The 21,354-nt window shown below is 39.0% G+C and overlaps 1 long non-coding RNA gene across 2 annotated transcripts; it reads right to left on the bottom strand.

Moving 5' to 3' along the window:
• Window positions 1–2,028: 2,028 nt before the first annotated feature.
• LOC109502647 lies at window positions 2,029–9,948 on the bottom strand. Of its 2 annotated transcripts, XR_006583115.1 has the most exons (4): window positions 9,404–9,589; window positions 7,095–7,278; window positions 4,490–4,629; window positions 2,029–2,167 (listed from the first exon to the last, which is right to left on the bottom strand). It is a non-coding gene; the product is annotated as an uncharacterized LOC109502647 (long non-coding RNA). The 2 variants fall into 2 exon arrangements; XR_002161380.3 differs by lacking the exons at window positions 2,029–2,167; window positions 4,490–4,629 and having other exon boundaries at window positions 7,019–7,278; window positions 9,404–9,948.
• Between the last annotated feature and the right edge of the window lie 11,406 nt (window positions 9,949–21,354).

Here is a 21,354-nt window from a genome sequence, read left to right as displayed (position 1 = left end):
TACTATGTTCACATAATTTTGGGAAACTGTGCATGCTAGATTCTCTCCTTGGTAAATGAAAATATGCATTGGAATACTTAAAGGCTCTTTCTCTTGCAGCTAAAAAATCTGGTTAACTATGTCTAAATCAACTTTCCCTAAACTTTATTAATTTATTTCATCTGGTAAATATTAATTGAACATCTACTATGGGCCAGCAAATGGTCTAGATACAGGGAGTAAACAAACTGAAATGAGCTCCTGTCCTGTGGAATTCCCATTCTAATGGGAGGACAGAGTTAGCCTATCAAATCATGGTAAGCACAATGCAGAAGAATAGAAGCAAGAAGCATAAGGAGAAGAGTGATGCGGAGTTACAATTTTAGGTGGAGTGGTTATCATTGAGCAGATGTTGGAGCAAAGACCTGAATGAGGTGAGAGAGCTATCCACTAGGGGAAAGGCATTCCAAGAAGGGGAAGCAACAAGTGCAAAACTCCTGAGAAAGAGCATGTCTGGAGTGTGTGAGGAAACCAGTATGGCCAGGGCTATTGGGTGAATCTAGGATGGGAAGAGCAGTAACAGAAAAGGCCATGGAGTTGAGAAAAATGAAGGGGTAGATTGTATGTAACCATAAAAGTGTTATATTGGCTTTTAAGTAGTGTCTCTTGAAATGCATTGCCTTTGCTCAGAACCCTCTTTGATCTTTTCACACATAACTAAACACACACACACACACACACACACACACACACACAAGTATAAAAAGCAACTAGAACCTGTTTCCTCTCCTCAACTGTAAACTGGGGAAAATAATAATATCTTCCTTTCAAAGTTATTTTCAGAATTGAAAAATAATTTAATTTAACTATAAGTATTTAGTTAAGGCTCAATACATGCTATATTTCTGCCTTTGTTCTCTTTTGCACTCTATCTCCCACAAACCATGCTGCCTGTCCACTCTATTATCATGCTGCTATAGTATATAAACAATATACACAAAGTGCAAAATCAAAGTCATGGGACAGCAAGCATCGAAGGTGGACAGATAAAAACTAAAACCATCATGGACAAAATGCAGATTTCAGTAATGAAAAAGATGAGGAGAAAAAGGTCTAACACTAAAGTATCAAGAAAGCGGGCTGGGCCACAGGGATCAGGATTCTGGGCCGTAAATTCTGCTTTCTCTTTCTTTGCTATGTGAGGACACAGAAAACCAGGAGGAGGGTTCTCATCAGGAACCAAATCTGTCAGAACGTTGATCTTGGACTTCTTAGCCTCTACAGTGGTGAGAAATGAATTTATTCATTCTGTTTAAGCCACCTGGTCTATGGTATTTTATTATAGCAGGCCAAAAATATTAATGGACTTTGGTACTGAGAAGTGGAGTTCTGCTGTAACAAATACCTAAAAATGTACAAGCAGGTTTAGAACTGAGTAATGAATCAAGGCTGGTGGAATTTGAGGTTCATACTAGAAACATAAACGTGAAGGGCGATTTTGCTGGGGACTCAGAGGTGAATAAAGAATGTGTTATTGGAAAATAAGGAAAAAGATCTGTGTCATAAAGTGGCAAATAGCTTGGCTGAACTGTATTCTAGTGCTCTGTGGAACATAAAATGAGTGAATAAATTGGATGTTGAGGTCTAAGCAAAGTGTTGAGGGAGTGCCTTGCTTCCTCCTGACTGTATATAGTGAAATTTGAGAAGAAATGAATTGGAGAAGGACTTGTTAAATGAAACAAATTCAGAACTTAAAAGATTTAGAAACTTCTCAGTTTATCATAATGTAACACTTGAGAAGTTTGTTGTGAAGGGAACACTAAGGGTGTGGCTGAGCAACCTCTTGGTAAGGAGATGATTATGGTTGTGAAACATGGATCTAATCAGCCTCACTATGGAAACACTGTTGGTTTGGACTGAGGGGTGGAGATGAGACAAAATGAGGAAAGGCTGTCAGACTTCAGAGATCCTACAGCACCAGACCATAGAGCTATCTGCCTATGAATATGCCAGTGCTTCAAGACAGGGGAAGAATGACCCCAGAAGCAATTCAGAGATTATCAGAAAGGCCTCCTTGTTTTCAAAGTGGGAGGCCTCTGCCTTGGTTTCAACAGGCCAGATAGCGGTCTTCTGGAGGCTTGGGGGTGCGATTCCCACTCGACAGAGCCACGGAAGTGGGGCATTGGATCTGAAAGGCAGATAATTGAACCAAACAGGATTATTCTCAACCCTTAAGATCTAATGGCAGTTTTCTTGCTAGGTTTTAGACTTGCTTGGTACCCATCATGCCCTCCTGTCTTCCAATTTCTCCCTTTTAGAATGAAAATGTCCATCCTACGCCTTTTGCACCATTTGTATTTTTTGTTTTTAATTTATTGTCAAGTTAGCTAACGTACAGTGTATACAGTGTGCTCTTGGTTTTGGGGGTAGATTCCCGTGGTTCATCATTTACATACAACACCCAGTGCTCATCCCAACAAGCCCTCCTCAATCCCCATCACCCATTTCCCTTTCCATCCCCCCCATCAACCCGCAGTTTGTTATGTGTATTTAAGAGTCTCTTATGGTTTGCCTCCATCTCTGTTTGAAACTATATTTCCCCTCTCTTTTACCCCACAGTCCCCCATTAAGTTTCTCAAGTTCCACATAGGAGTGAAAACATATGATATTTGTCTTCCTCTGGCTGACTTATTTCACTTAGCATAATACCCTCCAGTTCCACCCACGTTGTTGCAAATGGCAGGGTTTCATTCTTTCTCATTGCCAAGTAGTATTCCATTGTATATATAAACCATCATTGCACATATGAAGTCTTTGCACATAACTTGTTTGGTTTTACAGGTTCACAGCTGGAGGAATTTTGTCTCAGAATGAATTGGACCTTGAGTCTCACTTGTATCTAGTTTATATTAGAGGTCTCCTCTAATATAAACTTTAGACTTTAGAATTGGTGTTAAGAAGTTAGGCTTAGGTGTTAAGAAGTTGGGATTGGAATGAATGCATTTTGCATGTGAGGACATGAATTTTGGGTGCTAAGGACAGAATGCTATGGGCCGAATGTTTGTATCACCCTTAAATTAATATGTTCAAGTCCTTACTTCTCATTATGATGGTATTTGAGGATGAGGCCTTTGGGAAATAACTGGGTTTAGAGGAGAGCATAGATTGGTGCCTCATGATGAGATTAGTGTCCTGGATTGAAGAAGAAAAACCAGAGTCTTCCTTTCTCCCCATCTTGTGAGGATACAGTGAGAAGGTAGCTGACTACAGCCAGAAAGAAAACCCTCACTGAGAACTGAATCTAATGAACCTTGATCTTGGACTTCCCAGCCTCCAGAGCTGTGAGAAATAATGTTCTGTCATGAAACCACCTTATCTATGATGTTTTGTTATAACAGCCCAACCCGACTGATACAGAAGGTATAATACTAGATTTGTGTTTTTAATCCACCATCTTAACCTGGAACTTCCTTGACCTGTCGATTTGGGGAAGGGGCAGAAATTGGGTGAGATCCAGAGAATAAGACACTTTTGAGAGCAGAAGGCTAGAGTGTGGTTCGGGTGGGGAGTTCTGGATAGCTTGAGGGAAGCATGGTGACCAGGTCCCAGAAAAAAGCAGTGCGACTCATCAAAGGCAAGCTTCACCTGCTTCGACATTTAATTTGATGTCATTCCTCCACAGCCCAAGCAATGCTCCAAACTTTCAGAAAACTGAGAGAGACAGGATGTTTTCTGCTGTGAATAAGTATGTTCCAAAGAGGATTCCACTGTCGTTTTTAAGAGAAAGTGGCTACATTTAAAATGAGGCTTGTTTGATGTAGGTCTTGTGATGGGTAATAAATGGTTTAGCATGCAATCTCACAGCTCCTTGTGGCAGATTTTTAAGTACTGTACTTGCAGATGACCTTTTCCAGAGGTAAATTGCATATAAGGGGCTGTAAGTGCCACATTTAATAATGCTTCAGGGATATTAGGAGGAAAGTAACCGTTATTATTCAGTGATAGGGTCCCATTATTAACTTACAGGCTGCTTGCTGAGCAGTGGATCTAGCTTTAGCAACAGATGTCTCCTTCTCAAGCTTTAAGAATTGATCCCAACTGGCAAAGCTATGCTCAATAAGTTGAGAAGGAAAAAGTAGAAAAAAACAAGGTATGAAAGGAAAAATTCTTGGACTAAGAAATCTAAGTTGCTCACTTTTAGGGAAAAGCAGCGATCTTTAAACCGGAATGGGATATAAGGGAATCCTAGGTTTTACCCGAGTTGGTCCATTTCCAGTTTTCTCTCTGATGCACCCTGAAGGTAATTTTCCTAGAGATTTCCAGTTTAGTTCAACTGCATATATAGCTGCTAAATTAGAATCACACCTTCATAATCCTAGTAAAAGATCCTTCTAACATTTTATTTTTCCTTCTTACAGAATGAACTGCACATTCTTTGATCTGGTAATCAAGAGCCTATAATTATAATGTGGACTTTCCAACCTGACACTCCCCTCCCCCCACTCCTTACTTTCAGGGTATCTTGCTTCGAGTAGATTGCTTTTCTCTCTGATGTCTAATATATTATAATTATTCGTGATTTCCTGCTTTTGTTGTAATATTCTTCCCTTCTTCCTGAATTAGTGTAGTCCAGAGATCAGCAAAGTTTTTCTGTGAAGGGTCAGATAATAAATTTTTTCAGCTTTGTGGGCCATATGCTCTCTGTTGCCACTACTTTATTCAGTTCTGCTGTCGCTGCATGAAAGCAGTCATAGATGGCATGCAAACAAATGGGCGTGGGGTGAGGGCCAAGAAGGTGACATAGGGGCTCCTGAACTTTCTTTGCATGGATGCACTGATGTACAGCTACCCATTCAGCAATCCCCTCTGAAGGAAATCCAGAAACTACATGAGTGATTCCTACATATCTGGCAAATGAGAAAATACCCACATCAACATGGGTAGGGAAAGGCGGAGAAGACTCTCACCATAAAGCTCACTCCCAGAACAGCAGCAGATACTCGGGAGGGAACATCTAATTCCTGGCTTCTCCCCAAAGAGTGAAGGATTTGGACTATACAGCTAGCACCTTAACTTTAGGACTTCCACCAGAGGGATGGGCCCTCAAAATACTCTGCTCTGAAAGGCACTAGAGCTTACAGCTTGCATGCACAAAACACAGAAGTTATAGCAAATAAAGAAGCAGTTCTTAATGGGCCCTTGAACACTCACTGGAGATTTCCCCCAAGGCTCAGTATGGATGGAGAGAGCAGGCAAAAATGGCCATTTTCCAGTCTTTCTCTAAAAGGAGTCTAATTGCATAGTTTACAAGGGGAGAAAAAAAAGGGTCTCAACCCAAGTTTATACATCAAAGAGCTAGAAAAACAAAAAGCTCAAAGCTAGCAGAAGAATGGAAATAACAAAGATCAGAGTGGAAGTAAAATAAATAGAGACTAAAAAGACAATAGGAAGGGAATCAGCAAAACCAAAAGCTTTTTTTTTTTTTTGAAAAGATAAAATTGGCAAACCTTTAGACTAAGAAAAAAAGAAGACTCAAATAAAATCAGAAATGAATGAACAGTCATTAGAACTGACAACAGAAACACTCAAGATCCCAAGAAACTGCTAGGAATAATTATAACTCAACCAATTAGATAACCTAAAAGAAATGAGTAAATTCCTAGAAACACACAATCTACCAAGATGGAATCGTGAAGAAATAGAAAACCTAAACAGACCCATTACTTATGCAAAGATTAAATGAGTAATCAAAACCTTTCTAACAGTGAAAACTTCAGAACCAGATGGATTCACTGATGAATTCTACTAAACATTTACATCACACGAGGACACAAGTGAAACCCTTAATACTGTAACTTAATAAAGATGATATATCAACCGACTCATCAGGCATAAATACACAACATTCTGTTTGGATAATGGCACAGGTGCCTCCTTTCAAGGCAGTAATAATGCCCGACGCCATTTTATTTTGGAGAAATGCTAGTGGAAAAAGGTGTTACTGATTTTGGTAATCATTGTTTTAACCTGTGTTTTCTCTTGCATCTGCCTCCAATGCAGCCAGATGGCTGCTTAAAGAGCCACCTGCGCGCTAGTGAAATCCTTCGCTGGCCACTCCCAGCAAACTACGGAGGGGCGCGCATGAGTTTTAAGAGCAGGTCAGGACCCGTGGAGTGTTGAGAGAGATCTTAGAGAGAGTGGGCACTATCACCCGTTGACCTGAAAGCCGAGCTCCCAAGAACTTGGGAGCCTCTACCCGCTTTGGGGAGTGTGGGTTTCCCTTGCCTTCTCCTCTCCCAGATGCTGCCCCAAGGACACAGCCTTGAGATAGTGATGTGGTGTTGAGGCTCTTTGGACGGACATGTGACTGAACTCAGGTAAGGCCTCTATATAAACTTGAAAATTTGTCAGCCAGGTGTGGCAGTCTCATTTTTGTGCCTGTGCAAGGCAAGGCTCATAAGTTCCAGTGCTTACTAAACCAGCTGTCTACCAATTGGGAGTGGCCTGCCTGTTTCTTTGGCCTCTCCCTGCTTTCCACTTATGGGGGCCAATTACACCTGGGAAGCCCCCAGGGAGGTTGCAGACTAACAGTGGAATCGAAAAAATATAGCAAACTCACAGAAGTGGATAGAAAGGTGGTTGCAAGGGGCCGGGTGAGGGAAATAGAGGCTGGTAAATGGCTACAAACTTTCTATAATAACTAAGGTCTGAGGATTTAGTATGTAACAGGGTGACAATGCCGTATCGTATTGTATAGTTGGAATTTGTCAAGAGAGTAAAACTCAAGTGTTCTCATAAAAAGGGCAAATGTGACTGATGATGGATGTATTGTTTAACCCAATGGCAAGGATTCTTTCACAACGTGTACGTAAATCAAATCATGGAATTTCCTGCTTTTAAACAACTTAAGATTTTATTTGTCAATTATACCTCAGTAGGGCTCAAATACACACACACACACACAAAACCCAAACAACTCAAATATGTGTGGCTGAATTTGGCCCCTCTGCATGTAGTTTACCAAACTGCTGCTCTAGTCTCCTGGGTCTTTACTGTTTTATTAATGACGAACCCGCGCCCTATGCCCTCTACAAGACCTCAGTCTGAATTTCCACCTTGTGGTCTTTAAGTTTGCTGCTCAGTGTTAGCCTGGTGGACTGTGCTTCTCTCATCCTTCTTAGGGTTGGTTCTTTCTCAGTTTCCTGGCCTTCTGTCAGAAGCTGAACCAGAACTGGAACGGAGGTGATTTTTGTTTGTTTTCTCCATTTTCTTCACATCACATGGCTTAGATATGTCGAGCTGAATCAAATCAAAGAAAATTGAAGAGCTCCAATTACTGTCTCAAGTTCACTTCCTTAGTTCTAAGTTCAACATTCTCTCCTGACTTAACGTTATTCATTGAGACACGAAAATAGAATCTCATAGGGGTTCCTAAGAGCTGACCCTGGGATCAAGTCAGGGATAGAGGTACAGAAAAATTCAGGTAAAGAAAATAATCTGTCTTCTCTTCATCTTTTTCTTTTTTTTTTTTTAGTATTTTTTTAACGTTTATTTTGAGAAAGAGACTGTGAGCAGGGGAGGGGAAGGAAGAAAGAAAGGGAGACATAGAATATGCAGCAGGCTCCAGGCTCTGAGCTGTCAGCATTGAGCCCAATGCAGGGCTCAAACTCATGAACTGTGACATCACAACCTGAGCCAAAGTCAGACGCTTAACTGACTGAGCCACACAGGTACCCATCTTCATCTTTCGACTAAAGAAAAACAAAATAGTCATGAAAGACACAAGAAAACCCTCACCAAATCTACTTTTAATATTTTCATAATATTTAATATATTTTAATAAAATATCAATATATTTTAATAATATTTAAAACAATACTTCTGTGCTTTCTTCTATCACCTAATAGATAGAAGGCTTGAATTAATGGGTCATTATCAACCAGCAGTAATTATTGTAGATGTTGTTAGCCAAACCTGGATTCTTTGTGATTCTGGGGTTCAAATACAGTATTTAACATTATATTTTTCTGTTCTTGTTCTCCTATTCTTTTTTTTTTTTAAACTTTATTCATTTTGAGAGAGAGAACGAGAGATCACATGCATGCAGAGGAGGGGCAGAGAGGGAGAGAGAGAATCTCAAGGAGGCTCTATGGTGGAGGTTGATACAGGGCTCAAACCTACAAACTGGGATCATGACCTGAGTTGAAATCAAGAGTTGGACGCTCAGCCAACTGAGCCACCCAGATGCCCCAGTTCTCCTGTTTTTGTGTGATATTCCAAGTATGTGGACTCAGGCAGTGGCACATGTTATATTTGCTGGGTGAGACATTTTTTTGTCAGTAGTTAGCACCTGGGAAATTTTAGCTTTCCATTATTCCATTTAGAAAGCTGTCCAGGTATTCTATGAGAACTTAAAGAAAATAAATTTCAATCAAGACATACCCACAAAATTTAGTAACATAAAATATAAACATATGAGAGTCAAAATGATTTATTCATCGTTTTAGCGATTAGGTAAAACATGAATGTGGAATTAGCAAATTAAAATAGATTGATATCTCATCTGGTTAGTAACATAGTATTAATAGCTCAGTTAAGTCCATTAATTATTTTTACACCCCCTATGACTAGTTCTTGTTTATAAGATGGCCTGTGAGGGAAGGAAATACAGAGCCATCCATTACCAACAGGCAGAGATTCTGTGACTTTTTAAGCACCGAATGGAGTCTATGAGCCACATTAACATCTGATAAGGAGAGTTTCGGGTCATAATTAAAGTCACTGAAACAGGGTGTGCTCTACAAGAAGGACAGCCTGTTATAATAATAGTTAGAACAAGGCATAAAAATCCCTCATCTGACTTCCTCCTGGGTGTTTTCTATTAAAACTCCCACCTGCTGCCTAACTTTTTATCATATCATTACTCAGAAAAATGATTGTAGTGTGACTTGAGGTGAAGCCTTTTGAATTTTCATTAAAAGAAAAAAAAATGGTATAAAAGAAAAAAATCATTATTTTGTCGGTATTACCTCTCTCACTTTTTCTTACTTAAAAAAGATATGAATAATTTGGGAGAAACGGACTGATTGTGTCATACTGGGATTTCAATATTATATCACGTCAAAACTGAATGGAATTGCCATTTTTGAAAGTCAAAAAGAGTAGAATACCAGCAATTTCATTTTCTTCAACTTAATAATGAGAACAGTTATGCATTGATTTTTTTTTATATGTCAGGCACTCTGCTATGTAAAATCCATATTTTCTTATTAATCCTCATAATAATCATGAGAAGTGGTAGTAGTCTCCATCTGTTCCCGCCCCCCATTTTTGCCAAAGCCACTGAAATGGATCTTGCCAGGCAAACGAAGTTTCAAGATCAATACCCTATCTTAATCCTGCACCTCCTACCAGATCACCTCACCTCTCTCTTTGTAGAAACTTTTGCAATAATACTGTTGAAGATACAGGCATTGCTATCATCGTACATGCTTGACAGATGAAGAACTGGAAGCTCAGAGTTTAAGGGAGGAAGAAAGTTGGAACCTAACTGAGGCAGGATTTGACCCCAGTCTTCTTGACTCAAAATTTGGGGCCCCTTTCACCACTGTCCTTTTATCTCTGTTTTATGACTCAGTTGTCTGTTATGAAGTATGATGAAGGTGACCTAACTCATTTGGGCCAAATTGTTGAATTTACCTTGTTTGCATAGTTCAATTGAGATGGATAGAGGTGGTTTCTCTGTTCTTGTTTTTATATGATGTCAAAGACAGTTTATGCTATCCGTTCGATCTGGAACAAGTGGTTCTCAAATGTTACCATGCTTTGGTGTCACTGGGGAAACTTACTACAAGTGAAGTGTTCTGGCTCTCTTCCCCAGAGATTCCAGACTGAATTCTGGGTTGCTTCCAGAAAATTATATATATATTTTTAAAGTTGATTTATTTTGAGAGAGAGACAGAGCAGGGGAGGGGCAGAGAGGGAGAGACACAGATAGAATCCCAAGCAGGCTCCATGCTGTCAGTGTAGAGCCCCCCTGAGGGGCTCAAACTCATGAACCTTAAGATCATGACCTGAGCTGACACCAAGAGTTGGATGTTTAACCAGTGGAGCCACCCAAGTGCCCCAGAAAATTTCAAGTTTCAATAAGCATCCCAGGTGAAGCAGGTGAGAAACTTCAGGAAAAAAACTTGGATAAACATTAATTTAGTCTAACTGCCTTACTCTATTTACAGATGAAGAAAGATAAGTCACTCAGAGATGTGAAGCTACTAAAACTCTGCTTGCAGCATTAGTTCCAGGAACAGAACCTGGGTCTTGATACTCTTAATGAAGTATAATGAATCCTAAAGTTAAGTCACAGACCTCAAAAATACATTAATGCACGGGCATTACTTGGGATTTAATAAATATACATGCAATATTCATTAATATGTACATGAATGGTTTTTAGCACAACAAATTCATTTAAAAGCACTACTGAATTCAGACTAGTGTTTTCCTCATATATATTATCCATCATCAGCCTGCAGAGTCTGTTTTCAGTGTTAAATAAGGTTACTCATAACCTGAGCAGAGTGGGAACCGTGATCTAGGGTCCTTTTACTAGCTCAGGCAGCTGCTGCATCCTTTATAATAGTCAAAAGTAGATGCTGTAATTAGGCCTTCAATTGGCAGCTCACTTAGATCAGCTGGGGACATTAGAAATCAGCTAAGGCCTAAAAGCAATCAAAGGGAAGATTGGATGAGACTTCTAATGATAACTTCAAACAGAATGTTTCTCAGAAGTCACCATTTCCAGACTAGCCAGGATTGGAAACCCTGACTTCAGCTATTTAGAATATATACATACATTACATCCTCTGTGAAAATGGACCTAAAGGAAGCCTGACCTCTTAAGACATGCTATATGTTGGAAAAAGATTTTGGATTTACCCAAATATCTATTGGGCTGGTTTTGTAGCAATTCCATGCATGTGGTGAATAGGCCGACTGAGCAAGACTCTGCCGATGAGGAATATAGAAAAAGAGATGTGGGGATTAAACACAGGAGTATAAAAAATCCTGTCTCTACCACCACCCACACCAACACCATGTGAGTGGAAAATGTGAGCTCCTTGCACTTGGTAAAATTTTCACACTGTATGTGTTGCTGTACCTGCACCTACACAGGTGATTTGTAGAGCTGCAGGGTTCTCCCCTTTGTGTGGGATCATGCTGTGTGGTCCTCTGTCAATGTTGCTATCTCCATCAGTTTTCATACACTATTTAAAGAACATATTTGCATCCTTTAACTCTGCTTGTGGGTGTCTTTCCATCCATCATGTCTCATGGTCCTGTTTTGACAACCGTGTGCCCTATTCCTTAGGTCCAATAAAATAAAAGATAGGGAGTAACAAGAAAAGTTAACAGTAATAATGATGGCTATTTGGACATGTCACATGTGCCTACTTCTGCAAGTCTGTAAAAAATTTAAGCCAAGATCTTAGGATGTCTACTGGTATCCTGTGGCAATTTCCCCTGAAGCCAGGTCTTCAATCTCCAAATCTGTTTACTCTCTATTTCATTTTCCTCTATCCTGTTGATGCTCACTTTCTTGGTCAACATTTGGTTTGTTAGTCTGTTTGGTGGGCATCTATTGTTTAGGCTTCTAAGCCTATCTGGAAAGCCTTCTTCGTTTATTTGGCTTAAATGGCTTAGGTTACCTTCATAATGCTTTATATCAGGCAATTAAGTCACAAAATATAGAGATATTATGACATCAGTGAAGGAGCTCAACATCTTGAGTCAAGATGGTCTGGGTTCAAATCCTGTCTCAGTTATGTTGAAATTCTCTTTCTTCCTCAAATCTCCGAGTTTACATTTCCCTTCTGGCAAGACTTGAAGAAGGACATGCCCCTCTGCTACTGCCTGCTCAGAATGGCCTAGGTCAACAGATATTCCTTATTATAGTTGGTGCCTCCCTTCCTTGCTTCCTTGGTTAATTGTGCTCAAGGACCTATCCAAGTAGGTCCCCTGTATGCCTTGATATCCTCTAATTCTCTTTCTACAAAGACTTAAACACAACATGAATAGTTTTGAGGTGCAGTTGCAACCAGAAAAAAAAAATTCCAGTTGCTCTTTGAATTGACTTTTGAGAAGATTGCATGCAAGAATGTTATATTTTCAGATGTTAGATTTCCAGTCAAGTTAGTTATTTCTTAAGAAATGAAGGACAGCATTTTGGTAGAATCTCAGAAATGACTTATTTCCATGATGGAAATTACTTGAAAGCCTGAACTAACCACTTACCACTCACTACAACCCAAAATCAAATTTAGAAATACCAGGTTATCCACTTGAAAAAAAAATCTCTGTAGTGCTTAGTACTTGGGTCACTTGTAGCCACCAATGTAGAGAAATAAAACTCTTCTTCTAACGCTGATCATCATCTTTGCCTCCACCTTGCTCTTAAGCATTATATCTCACTCTGATGCTCTGTATTTATTTTGGGATATTTTCCAAGCCTTTTAGTATTTTCTGGCCCTAATCCTGTCCTGTCCTTATGTGACTGTCTACCTAAGAAGAAAAAAAAATTAGTTCATATTGAATGTATTGAAGACAAATGACTTACCCAGATATCAGGGGATTATTATGAAATCAAATCAAGCTGAATAGACATAAAAAAATCAGGTCTAATAGTCCTGGAGGGATTGGAAGGTATGATTTTGAATTTTAAGTGGGCTGAAAAGATTATCATAAGCATTAATAACCATTTTTGAATATCAGGCAACAGTATGATTGCTTGATTTTTGTTGCATGCAGCCTAGATAGACCCCTTGAAAAGCAAAACCATACACAAAGAGCATGGACAGTTTGCAAGTATAAAAAGAAAACCTTAATGTGGCTGGAAATACCCCAACTAAAGAGTCTATTTCTGAGAGATGGGTAAGAATTTTGAAAACAAGTTTCTTTGAAATATAAAATTATGCTAGTGAGGAGAGCTATCAGATCCTCTTGAAATTTTGGAGTCCTATAAACTGAGTGATCTCAATATAGGGACAGTTGTTTTGTAATTTGAAAATGCATTAGGGCCTTTATTCCCATTCCCATGGGAGTGCATTGTTTGGGAGACATGTGTTTGGGCACATGTTTGGTTTGAAAGGGGCTTGTATGCTAAAGGGTAGGGTTGCTTCTGCTTTGATTATTGTGATGTCAACATACTTTCATTTGATACAAACCTAGTGACTCTTGATCAGGAGGCAAATGGGCTTGAGTAATGAGAGATTTTTCTGGATGAAGGAAGAAATATACAGCAGCCACAGGTTTTCTGCCATATTCTGAAATAAAGATTAAAATGTTTGCCCTTTCTAGGATGCTACATTGACTCTAGGTGTTTACATGCAGTTTAGAGAAGACCCTCCAAATGTCAGTGAACTTCCAGAATGCTTTACATCTTAATTTACATCTTAATTGAAGAATTACATTCTTAATTTAATTCAGGGTACCACCAGCAGGCAGGGAGGAAAAAAAAATAGATGGGTTTCAAAATTGCTAGAATGGATGACTGTGATACTGAAGGGGGTGTTGCCTTTATTATAGTTTGAGGGGATGCACTTGAGCTAATGACACATTCCAGTTCCATAGATTTATAAATGCTACTTGATTTTCTCAGAGGATTAATTAAAGTTTCCCAACAGGAAATTAAAATGAAAAGATTCTGAAGCTTCTTGGGGAGAAAGAACTATATGATTTCAGGACTAGAAGGAGAAAGGGGAGAAACACATTGATTAGGCAGGCACCTAGCATAGGTCAGGAAGCAAGCTCTGTGCTCAGAACCAATTCTTGCAGTTAATTCTCAGAGCTATGTTACAAACTTTATGTTGTTATTCTCGAGTTACTGAAGAACCTGGAGGTCAGAGTAGCCTTCTCAGAATCACAAGTTAATAAGCATGTGAAAAGCCTTCTTACTACCTCTAAGAAGGCTCAAAAGTAAGTTGAACTCCCAGGCTCAGGGGCAAGTGCTTAAAGACAGTCGGTTTTCATGGACAAACAAAACTGGGTGCTCAGGGATGTGTCCTTGGTACATGTGTGTCCCAAGCTCCTGGCTTCCCTGGGTGGCCCACTCCATAGGACAAAGCTTCCAATGAGATCCCTCTGTCAGTTAAGTTTATTAGCCTTATCTAGGGCTTTAATCACACCCTGTGGACTATTGGAATCCTGTTTCCCTGTCAAGCTGTTGGCCCTATTTCCTCTTCTAACTGTCCTAGGTGGTTGGGGTGATTGGTTATTTATTTATTTATTGTTTGCAGCCACCCTAAGATTCCACTAAAAAGGTCATAAAAACTGTCCTAGGGTTATCTATTTTTTGCTTGTTTCCATCTATCCCAAGTTTCCACTGAATAGCTCATAACAGCTAGTACCTTGAGCTCATGCCAATGTCCCAGTCTGAATGTTTCCTAAAGAAAATCTCTGTCATCCAGGTCTACTGAGCATGAAAACCTCTGGTGAATAATTCCCTTTGGAAATTAAGACCATTTGTGTTGTCTGATCTTTGAAATTAATTCATTATATCGGGCCCCAGTACATCAATCTCCCTGTAGCTTTCTCCCTAGTAGTTTTCTCAGAAAAGTTAACTGATTTTTTCAAAGGCTAACAGCAAGTAAATGACAGCATTCATCACCATTCCTCACTACTGCAAATGAGCAGGATTATAATTGAATTAAGTTCCCAGGCTCATACATTCATTCATTCATTTATTCAAAATCTGCTTTTTGAGTTCCTACAGGTGCCAGGAAGAGTTCTAATTGTTTGGTATTTATCAGTGGACAGAAGCCGTGAGACATAGCTAAGTATAATCCATATTCCACAGGAAAAGACTTTAAATCTTTGAAGACAGTTATCTTTTTGCCATCAAGTCATTTCCAAGCTTACAGGCTTACTATATCCAGTTCTTTCTGTACATCATCTGACGCCCTCATCCCTCATAGGGGGCGTCATGAGAATATAAGTGTCCACAGAAAATGTGCTGTATTGTTTTGCTTATTACATCCTAGTGTCTAACAAAAAGTGATGCAATATATAGTTGTTAAAAATAATATGAATATATCTTGCTTACTTCTGGACCTCTTTGAGTTTGGGTTGGCATTTTAACTGAACCTCTTTTAGCAAGAATTTATAAATTTATTTCCTGAGTAATGCTAGAGTATCTTTTATATTATGGGAAAAGATCGATCATAAGGTGTTGCTTTAAGGAAACTACAGAGAATATTGGAATAAATGGACTACTCTTGTCAAAGGTAGGCATTGCATAGAATTAAGTTTACAACTACAGATGAATCAGAGATCCTGGAACCAGGGGAAATGAGAACTACAACACATCAAAGGGTTGCAGATATTTGGAGCTTTAGGTTTATATATCCAAGTGAAGAATTTCCTGAAAGAGCAAACCCCATTATAAATGATTTTATTATCAATGGTAGATCTTGAAATGTAGCTCTAACCAGCAGAATCTGCCATTTCTGCGTGAACATATTTTAAATAAATATTTTCAATAAATATTTTCATTCTTTGAACACCTAACATTTAGTGCCATGCCAATTATTTGTTTATTGGCATCTTTTAAAATTTTACATATTTTTGCCCTGTTTTACTTTTTTCTGTTTGCACTGTTTTCTTTGTCTCTTTATCCAGAGAAAAATTACTTTTTGCAAGAAGGGCAATAGTTTTCATTTCTTTATGGATTGCAGAAAGTCTACATGAATGCTGTTGTATTAGTCAGACTGGGCCAAAATGCTGTAACAAATAGATCCACAGATGTATAATGGCTTAAATGTACTACATTTTCTATCTTGTATCTTACCCATTTAACCAAGCCTGGTGTTTGTTTTTGTGAACATGTGAATTCAGGGCCCGCAACTTTCAACATGTAGTTCCTCCTTTTCCAGTTTTACTGCCTCCTACATCAAGCTTGCAGAGGCTAAGGAGCTTAGAGGAGCTGCATCCCATTCTTAAAAGTTGGTACACAAACATAATTTCCAGTCAATGTTATTGGAAAGATGAGTCACGTGACCACACCAGAGTCTAGGGGACTGGAGAATGTAGTCCTTGCATGAGCAGCCATTTCCCAGACAAGCCTAAACTCTAGAAGGCAAAAATGGATTTTGATGGATAGCTAGCAGTCTCTGCTAAGCACAAAGTGGGGTTTAACAAATATTTGTTGATGTATTTATATTAGTGATAAAGATTACATTGCTTTTATTTTTCCTTGGAACAGTGCTATTAAACATCTCTCAGAAATTTTTACAAAATCCTATAATGGTGTGCACTAGATTATACATTTCTTCAACAATGATTTGAAAGATTGCTGATGTTTATCTAGGGAGATGAGAAGCAATTTAATATTATTAATTGCTAACAAACGGGTAAGATTTACCAGAATTGTCAAAGCTTAAAGCTCCAAAAAATTATTCCTCACACAGGAAAATTTATTATGCCATTATGCTTATTTCTATCAGGGTTCCTATAGTGCAATCACTGTTTGCTATTAAAATTTTATTGCACATTTAATTTATTTTTCCCTCTAGTGGGGAAATGTATTAGAGAATTCATTTGACACCAGTATCTTCTCCCCTTGTCTTTTTCTCACTTCTGCTCCCCCTGAAATAGACAGGAATATATTTGTATCTGGGTATTAATTATACAGGAGCTGAGGAGAACAATGCTTGCTGCTGCCTGAAGGGAATTAGCCAGCCAGAATTAGCTTTATGGAGAACCAAGTGGACTACCATTATGCACATCCATTTTCAGTGGTTTAAAAAGAATTCTGGAAAAAATCCATTTATATGTGAAAGCTCGCTTTTCATTGATTAAAATAGAAAGCAACTTTGGTTTCCAAGTATTAAAGGTGGACTTCTTGTTAAAGGTTGGAATTAGGGGGCTCTTTAGTTTAAAAAGTACTGTATTGAAAATAAAGTTTTATGTTTCTAAAGGTATAGCTTTAATGTAAAAAGCTTGACAATCTTGTTCCCTACCCCTCTGACTGCCCCAAGAGTTACATACGGTTTGATCAAGAGGAAAACAATGATATAGGACACAGAAAACCCCTTCTCCATCACCAGGTCTTTTTTTTCTTAATAGGGCCAGAATCAGTGGAAACACCATCAGCTGCCGTACAGTGGAATCTTTCTCTTGACTTTCAGAAAGATTTCTAGCTCTTGGGCCTAATTCACTAAGACAAAAGTCAGCTTGTATTATTGATTAATCTGAAGCTTTGGTCTCTCATAGGATTTAATAACACAGTGCAACTATTTTTCTCACATTGAACAACTACCAAAGTTTTGTTTGTATTTTGGGTAAGAGGCTGAACATGACCAAATATCAGTGATCTCATTTCTAATGTCTAAGTAAGGTTGTGTATTTTTTTCTTTTGACTGGACACTGAAGCCTGCTAAACTCAGAAGGGAAATGTAAAGCTGTCCTACCTTTCCCAGGAAGAATTTCTGAACCCTCTGAAGGCTGGTGGTTATGACTTGAATATGCCTTTATTCACTGAGAGGATTTTCCCCCTGGATCACACTGAGTATAATTAATTTACATATTTACCAATAGCTATAGTTTTCTGTTTCCTTACAGACTTTGACATTAATGCTTTGAGGACAGTCTAATTAGTTCTCCAGAAGAAAAGGGATTTAGATCTAACACATACAGGGTTTTGATACGGGACAGTAGCTTGGGACTTAATAGTTTCGGAGTAATTTTTCCATCTTTCTCTTAATACCTGAATGTAACAACCAGTCAAGGAAGACTGAGCATGCCGCCAAAATTGAACTGCCTTCCCCATTCTTCTAGGAGCACTCTTTTGGAACCTCATAAATTGCATTTAGCCTTAGCACACCATCCTGTGGGGCTTCCATTTTAGTCATGGTATACTCTTGCAGACACCCTGTCCGAAGTCTTCGTGTCAGCCTCAAAGTCACCTGGAACAAACTTTGTTTCATTGCAAATCGTTGTTGTGTAGAATACCGGGGCTTTGGCACCATTGGCCTGAAAGGTTTGTATGTTGTGTACAGCCAGCACACAATGCTTAATAGGTATTCAATACATGTTTGTATCTGTGTTTTTTTAACACTTTTATTTGTTCCAAAGACTTAAGAGACCCAACTGACAACCTTTTTCCTTGAATGGATTCCCTCTTCCTTCCTGTGGAAACCTACCAGAAACACACACGCCACCCTCCACAACTGGTGTTGACACTATCAGCACTATCCCTGGATGTACGGAATGGAAGCCTTCTCAAGCTAGCCCATGGTGATGGAGGTGACTGTTTTAAGATTAGAGCAGGCTGCAGAAGTACAGGATGTGGCCAGCTGGTACCTGAGCCTGCCTCTCCCATCTTTCCTGGGCTTCTGGGCACTCCCAGCTCAGGCTTCCTCTACGTATTTACTTCATTTTCTCAGTTTTTGTCTGAAGAACAACTTTCTCAAGCTCACCTCTTTTCTGCTCCCAAATTATTTTAACTTGGAAGTAACGTGGTTTGCATGGTTCTGACTGCAGCTCCGACTCTACATGGATATTTGCTTTAATCATACACCCTCAACTGCATTTAGTCTGTATGTTCTTTTGTTAAATTCTTAAGTTCAGACAGTGAAAGTAATCTGTAGCCTGCCAACTATAGTCTTGTGTAGTCAGAGTCTGTTAAAGGTAGTTGACATCATTGATGAGGGCTAGGTAATTTACTTTATTCTATAATTTTTAAACCATCAGTAGTTTCATTATTTGAGGATTTATAAAAGAAAAATTCACAGGAACTACCAAAAAGGAGGGTTTTTTTTCCAAATGTTTTTAGGTAGAAATAAAATGAAGGAGGACTTTTCGATTTCTTGTGTTCTGAAAAATGTTCTGGGTAGAATCTGATTTATACTGTGAATTTAAATTAGTGATAGAATTTGTATAATAGAAAACCATTTCCCCCCTTCATTAAATACATGTTGAATAAATATTTAAAGTATAGTGGTTTGAAAGACTATCTAATGATAAGTCTGCCCAGGGTACCTGTGTCTTTCAGGCTGGCCATGGTTGAATCTGGCACTCATAGCAAGTTCTGGCTAGTTGTGGCAAGTTCTATCTCTAGAAACTATGTTAGGAATTGGCCCAACTTCCTGCGTAAGGAGATTTAACCCTGGCTGCCCTGAACTGCCAGCCAAGTCCCTCCCCTGGTCAAGGAAAGCCTTGGATGGAAGAGAAGGTATCAAGATAAGGGGTGGGAGGAAGGGAAGAGGCAGCAGCAGACCACACTTTGCCTCAGCCAGCATGATAACTGCCACCCTTCCCCAGTCATGGGGAAAATAGACCCCTGGACTGAGCAGAGGTTCATCCTTTACCAGCCTGTTCTGTATTTTAGTTTGATTCCTCTCAACATGATGCTCCCTACAGAAACACATAATGCCTTTCTAATTTGGTTAGCATCAATTTAGGCAGCATTAATCTAAAGAGTATGTTTTTTTCTTTTTCTTTTTTTTTTTTTTTTTGGCTTGATGAAGTCCCGGTCGTTCATGTTTGCCTCTGTTTCCTTAGCCTCTGGAGACAGGTCTAGTAAGAAGTTGCTGCACCCGAGGTCAAAGAGGTTGCTGTCTCTATTCTCTAGGATTTTGATGGTTTCCTGTCTTACATTTAAGTCTTTCATCTATTTTGAATTTATTTTTGTGTATAGTATAAGAAAGTGATCCAGGTTCATTCTTCATTTCGCTGTCCAGTTTTCCCAATGCCATTTGCTGACCATCTTTTTTTCCATTGGATACTCTTTCCTGCTTTGTAGAAGATAAGTTGGCAATACATTTGTGGGTCAATTTCTGGATTCTCTACTCTGTTCCATTGGTCTTTGTGTCTGTGCCATTACCATACTTTCTTGATGATTACAGCTTTGTAACAGAGCTTGAAGTCTAGAATTGTGATGTCTCCAGCTTTGCTTTTCTTTGTCAACATTACTTTGGCTATCCTGAGTCTTGGCTGGTTCCATACAAATTTTAGGATTGTTTGTTCTAGCTCTGTGAATAATGCTGGTGTTATTTTGTTAGAGATTGCATTGAATGTGTAAATTGCTTTGGATCATATAGGCATTTTAACAATATTGGTTCTTCCAATCCATAACCATTGAATGTTTCTTCATTACTTTGTGTCATCTTCAATTTCTTTCATACACTTTCCATAGATTTCAGTGTACAGATCTTTTACCTCTTTGGCTTTTCCTTGAATGGATTCCCTCTTCCTTCCTGTGGCAACCTACCAGAAACACACACGCCACCCTCCCCAACTGGTGTTAACACTATCAACACTATCCCTAGATGTACGGGGATAGGTTTCTTTGGTTAGGTTTATTCCTAGGTATTTTATGATTTTTGGTATAATTGCAAATGGGATCTGTTCCCTGATTTCTTTCTGCTGCTTCACTATTGGTGTATAGAAATGCATATAGCAGTGCTATCAACAACAGCCAAATTATGGAAAGAGACTACATATACATCGACTGATGAATGGATACAGATGTGTGTATGTATATTTATACATTTATAAATTATAGATATACATATGTGTGTGTGTGTGTGTGTGTGTGTATATATATATATATATATATATATATATATATATGGAATATGACTCAGGGATCAAAAAGAATGAAATCTTTACATTTTCAACAACACAATAGAACTAGAGCGTATTCTGCTAAGTGAAGTAAGTCAGAGAAATACAAATATCATATGATTTCACTCATATGTGGAATTAAGAAACCCAACAGTTGAACATAGAAAAATAAGATAAACAGTGATGGAGGCAAACCATAAGAGACTCTCAAATACAGCAAACAAGATGAGGGTTGCTGGAGGGGAGGTGGGTGGGTAGTTGGGCTAAAAGGGTTGGGCACTAAGGTAGTTGGGCATTAAGGAGGGCACTTGTTGGGATAAGCACTGGGTGTTATATATATGTGATGAATCGCTGGGTTCTACTCATGAAACCATACTACACTGTATGTTAACTAACTTGAATTTAAACAAATAAATTAAAAAAAAAACAGTGTGTTTAATAGCCTGGACATAGTCATATATATGGGTGTTTGTCTCTTCCTCTCCCTCTTCCTCTTGTAGCTGCTGAACTTTGTTAATCCTGGAAGCCTTGAGTTTGCTCCAGCCTTGCTTCAGCCTGGAGCCCATATTCTCCTCCCAGATGCTTTGTATTTGCAGTTGCTGCCCACCTGACACTGCTCTCAGTGGCATTCTAACTCAGCACAACTGTCTGCTGTCACTGTGGAAGCAATGCATGTGGCCCAGAAGGGAAGTCAGCAGCACCTTCAGGCAAGCTGGCTCCCTTTCTAACTCATGGCTGCCTTATGGGGTCAGACTT

Source organism: Felis catus, chromosome C1 (genome assembly GCF_018350175.1).
Source record: "Felis catus isolate Fca126 chromosome C1, F.catus_Fca126_mat1.0, whole genome shotgun sequence".
In the NCBI taxonomy this organism is placed as follows: domain Eukaryota; kingdom Metazoa; phylum Chordata; class Mammalia; order Carnivora; family Felidae; genus Felis; species Felis catus.
Note: the sequence above shows the minus strand (reverse complement) of the source record. Positions and strands in the feature narration are given on the sequence as shown.